The sequence below is a fragment of the Gekko japonicus genome, unplaced genomic scaffold (assembly GCF_001447785.1).
Source record: "Gekko japonicus isolate JY-2015 unplaced genomic scaffold, Gekko_japonicus_V1.1 scaffold311, whole genome shotgun sequence".
NCBI lineage: Eukaryota > Metazoa > Chordata > Lepidosauria > Squamata > Gekkonidae > Gekko > Gekko japonicus.
In genome coordinates, this window is record NW_015165244.1 from 344,846 (window position 1) to 350,762 (window position 5,917).

Genomic DNA, 5,917 nt, shown 5'->3' on the forward strand with positions numbered 1-5,917 from the left:
GGTGATCTTTGCTGCAGAAGACACATAGAAACACATTTCATATATGGACTGCTAGTGTTGAGTTGGCACTTGGCAACATTAGGGACAAATATTAAGAGAGAATTGAGGGGAAAAGAAAACAGGATGATATTATTGTTAAGTATTGACTCAATGCCGTCTCGTAAGTAACAGTGAAGAACACACGACAAACAGTGGAGCAAGGCTCCTTTTAAACTATCCCGGGCTGGTGTAGCCACACCCTAGAATAGTTAAGGACCAATGGCATTACATAGATCCAATCAGATCAGTTCCCTCCTGAACATTTCTCTGCACTCTGATTGGGTACATTCATACATCAGCCAATAGTATCGTTACAGCTTACAATCCTTGTTTTGCTCTCAAGCGTAACATGGCTTTTGATATAGCTAAAGAAATAACAATTATGCACCAGGTATAATGTCTGGGGTCCAGAGAACTGAGAGTGGAGCTCTGCTTGACAAAGAGACCTCACTTGGTTTCCCCATCTTATTATGATCCTCTGTGCCCCCTCCCCCAACTGCTGGGGGTTTGGGGATTGTCAGGAATGGCACAAGATGTGGTCTTTGGGGCTGCAAGGAGAAGGAGGATTGAGAGAAACTCCCTTCCTCCTTCTGCATGTAGAAGGGAAGCTTTGGCTCTAAACCAAAGTGCTTGGGAAAAGAAGGTGTCAGTATGAAATGTGCTGTATTTGCAAGAAAATGTACTTGTATTGTTTACCTATTTTGAAATGTATAGCCCACTTTTCTGCTGAAACAATGATGGGGGAATCCTAAAGAGATCTTAAATAGGACATTTGGGTCCCCGAGGCCCAAGGGCCTCCCTCTAGCATTTGCCCTCGAACAGCTACATCAAGTACTATTGCTATAACTCCTAGAATGTGCACTTTTAAAAAAGTGCTATAAAGGTCTGTCATGTTTTGTTTTTATGGTTTGAGGTTGCTTTACCACAAATTGATGCAGGCATTATATTGTTTGCAAAGTTCAATATTTCCACATCTGTTTCTGTATCCAAGTCAGATGTCTTTAAGTTGGTATATCACCACAGAAATTCCATCTGCTGACAGCGTGATAGTGCTGTGCCATCACATTAGAACCAGTCTTGCTCTGACATAACATAATATCCCATTCCTCTGAGCCAGTGTTTTCAACTCTTTTTTATTTACACAGCAATTTGGAACGTATTTTTGTAATAATGTCGATTTATGAAGACCATAACATGGATGATTCATGCAAAACATAATTTTACTTTTCATTTCGGGAAAATGTGTGGCAGAATTTCCAAAACTCAAGCCACTAATATAACGTAATTGACAAGGGGAAACTTTTCTATTTCAAGAGGTAACTGTGTTTTAAATGGTATGTGTGTGAGGAGGGGGAGTGGAATTGGATACGGTTAGCCAAATTATCTTTTTATTCCTTTGTGATTTTAAGTATTTTTATTATTATTTCAGGACAGCTTTGACCTTTAATGTATTTGTGATGATGTATAGCATTCAAATAACCTCCAAAAAGTCCTTAGGTCTGTATGGTAACAAGAAAAATAGAGAGAATCCCCCCTTAATAACATTCTCCTTAGAGATCATCAGAAAGAGAAAGACTTGGCAACCAAATGAAAGAGGTGATAATCTCTTCTGTGTGCTATATAAATGTCATATCGATGCTAGCAACTGCATCACATTCCCTTTTTCTGGTGCAATGAAGCAAACCTTCAAACTGAAACTCATTTTTCTCAACATTCACAAATGAGCACAATACCAATCTATTCTTGAACACACATGCACTTGGCCAGAAAACATAACTGAATGTTTGTACAGACAACTGGGGGGGGGGCAGGAAGAGAACTGACCAAAATATGAGCACTACAAAAACATGAACAAGGGAGAGAAGAAAGGAATGAAAGGGGAAAAGAACTAGCACAAAACAAACAGAATCTTTTGCAGGACTGTGGTCAGGATTAAACATAGAGTTAGGTGTGTTGAGGAACATTGATTTCAAACTTGTTTGCTGAAGTGAAGAAAAAAGGTATAAAGAAGAGCAGGAAACATAAGTTAAATTCATCAAATATTTCTTGCTGAATCAAAAATGGAACAGATGAAGGAAAACTGAACTCACAAATGCAATACTAATGTTCCAAAAGAGAATGCTTGAACGTCTGCGTTTGATTCCTGTCCTGCTCTGATTGTGAACAGACACCTGATTTTTCAACAGTCAGTTCAATAGTTTGTTGATTGTATTGGAGTGAGCTGCTCAGCATGCCTGGACATTGGGGGGCACTACATCACTCCAAGGGTGTATAGGTGTTATCTCCTTAAATAGGATGCCTCTCTTTCTCTTAATCTGGGAGCTGCCCTCTGCCCCCCCCCCTCTCTTTACATGGCCTTCCATGGAGACAAATGTCTCTGCAGGTCTCTCATGTAGATACAGTGCCCTCCTATTCTTATATACATGATGCTGGATTAGCTGGCCATTTGTTTTTTGTTTTAAATATTTTTTATTAACATTTTCATATAATTCAAACATATAAAGAGACAATATAAATCAAAACAACTAACAATAAACTTTAACTATATAAACTAGGTGGTCATCTCAACATGTTACTATTTGCTATTTGTTATCACATACTCCTGTATAAGTTTAACCAATTAAAAATGTGTATGAAGAGAGGGAATTCTTTCAAAACTTTCCCTATATTATAGGTAAGTATTACAAACAGGTAAGTATTTTCTTATATTTAACAGGTATATAACATAATGGTGGTGAGTCTGTACTGTGGATGTAATCAAGAAACGGTGTCCATTTGGCCAATAGATTTGTGGTAAGTCTTTGTTCTTCAATTCTTTTTATAGAATCCGATATTTTATCCATTGTCAATAGGTCCCAAAGTTTTGTAAACCATCTTCCAGTTGGTATAGGGTTGGTGTCTTTCCAGGTAGAGGCTATCAAAGTCTTGGCAGCTGAGAGCATAATGGAAATTAGTTCTTGTCGTATTTTGGGTATCGTGTTGTCTGGCCAGAGATCCAATAAGATTAGTTTTGGAGTTCTCACAATCTCATAACCCGTTATATCCTTAATATACATAATTATTTTTTCCCAGAACTCTTTTACTATACGACAGTCCCACCAACAATGTAAGAAGGAACCACATTCGCCACATTTCCTCCAACAGAGGTATGAATATGTGGGGGAAATGTGGTGTATTTTGCTTGGGGTATTGTACCATCTCATCATCAGTTTAAATGCCTGCAATCTTATAGGGATAGATCTAGATGTGAGGGATGGCGAGGCCCAGATCTTACCCATTCACTTTCAGTTATGGAATTATTACAATCTGCTTGCCATCTTATTTGATATTGTGATGGTTGGGTCGGAATCAATTCCACTAAAGTTTTATATAAAGATGAAATAATATTTTAAAGTTGTAAATGAGTAGTTTTTAAGCCCCGTTCAAAAATTGTAAGGGGGCGGCATAGTCCTGTACAATAATAGTCTGAGCAATAAAGAGAGTGAAGTTGATGATATTCTAACCATGGTATATGACATTAATATTTTTGTTCCAGGTATTTCCTATGCGCTAAATTAGGTCCTTATTGTACATCAACAAAACGAGTAAGATTATTGTGCTTCCATACTTCAAAAGTACCTGGTAAGTGTGCAGGGGCAAACCAAGATTGCTCTAAAAAATGTGGTAATTGGGGAGGGTGGGGGTGCTAAGAATTTTTTCTTTTTATCCCAAATTTTGAAAATAGTATTTAGAAGTTGATTTTGAATAATATCTTTAGGTCTTTGAGAAGGGAGTTCCCATAAAAGGCTTTGAAATTTATGATCTTCCACATACATATTTTCAATATGTTTCCAATCACTATTGAAGCCATCACTATATGTTCTTAATAGACCCACCAAAACAACTGCTTCGTGGTAAAGAACCAAATCCGGTAGTGCTAGTCCACCTTTATGGATGGGTTTTTCCAATGTATTGTAGCTAATCCTAGGTTTGGGTGAATCCCAAATGAATGTTGAGATGGCTTTCTGCCAATCTTTAAAATAAGCCTTAGGGATGTCAATAGGAATTGCTCGCATTAAATATAGAATTTTGGGGGGAAAGAAAGTTTTGACAACTTGTAACTTTTCCATCCAAGAAGACATTGTTGAGGCTTGCTTTCAATGTAGTTCTTCTATTAAGTATTTAAAAGGGAGAAAATTAACCTTCAAAAGATCATTTATATTCAGTGGGATCTTACTTCCCAGGTATGACCAATTTTTTTCTACCCAGGCATATTTAAAATGTGCTTTAAAATAATTTTGGTGAGTCTTAGTCAAAGTGATAGGGTATATCAGTGTCTTTGAGAAGTTCACTCAAAGACCTGAGATTGAGCCAAAACTTGCCAACAACTTTTCCAACTCTGGGAGAGTTTGTTCTGGTTTTGTAAGTGTCAAAGCCAAATCGTCTGCAAACAAACTTAATTTTATCTGTTTAGAATCTATATCTATACCGTGAATTCTAATATCATCCCGGACAGCCTGAGCAAAGGGTTCCATTGCCAGGGCAAACAACAAAGGGGAAAGGGGGCAACCTTGTCTTGTGCCTCTTTCTAATTTAAACATCTCTGAATCTGAATTATTAATTTGTAAAAATGCTAAGGGGAAACTATATATTGCTTTGACTGCTGTTTGAAATAGAGGGCCAAAATTTAAATAATTTAACAAGCTATGCAGATATTGAGGTTCTACAGTATCAAACACTTTTTCTACGTCAACTGATAAAACAAATGACGATTTGATACTGTTTTTAAGGCTATGCTGAATAACATTAAGATGTTTTCTAGTATTGTCTGAAATGTCCCTTCCTGGTATAAAGCCAGTTTGGTCTGGGTTTATATAAACATCAGTTAACTTATTCAATCTATTAGCTAAAGTTGCTGTCAAAACTTTGTAATCAGTATTCAGTAATGATATGGGACGGTATGAGCTTGGGACATATGGATCCCTCCCTTTTTTCAAAAGAACAACAATTTTTGCCAGGTTCCATGTTGAAGGCATTATTCCTGACTGTATAACTGAATTACATACCTCTACCAAATATGGGGCTATTAACTGATTGTATTTCTTATAAAACTCAGCTGTAAAGCCATCGGTTCCCGGAGTCTTGTTATTTTTTAATGCTTTTATTGTGTTTTGGATTTTCTGTAAAGAAATTGGCGGATGTAAAAATTCCTTATGGTGATCAGATAAAAATTTTGGTAGGGGATATGTATTAAAAAAACTTTTCTATATGAGATGTTTGAGGTTTTGTGGAGGTATACAGTGTTTTATAGAACTCCACAAAACTGTCTTTAATTTCTTGTGTTGCAAATTTCAATTTCCCCATTTTGTCTCTTACCGCTGGTATCAAATTTTCTGTGGTTTTTTTGCGTACTTTCCAGGCCAAAAGTCAAATTGACTTCAGGCCCGAGCGCCAATATTTTTGCTTAATATATAAACGTTTCTTTTGAATTTTGGAAATTTCCAACGTTTCTAATTTTTTCCTTTCTGACTAAAGTTTATGATATATCTTTTTTTTGCAAGTTTTTTAAAACTCCTTTTCTAATTTTTCAATGTTGGCAATTATTGTTGTTCTTATCTTTTCTTTTTCTTTCCTATAGGTGACTGCTTGGGCTATAATTTTGCCTCTGAGAACTGCTTTAAAGGCGTCCCAGGTTGTGTTATGGGAAGTACCACATGAAGAATTAATCTCAAAATATTCTTTAATGTCATGTTGTAGCTTTTCAGAAATTGCTGGCAATAATAAAAGTGTATTGTCTAATTTCCAGACATGACTGCGTGGCTTCATTTCTTTATCCTGCATATAGCAAAATACTGGAGAATGATCAGACCACAATTTAACCCCTATGTCTGCTGTAGGG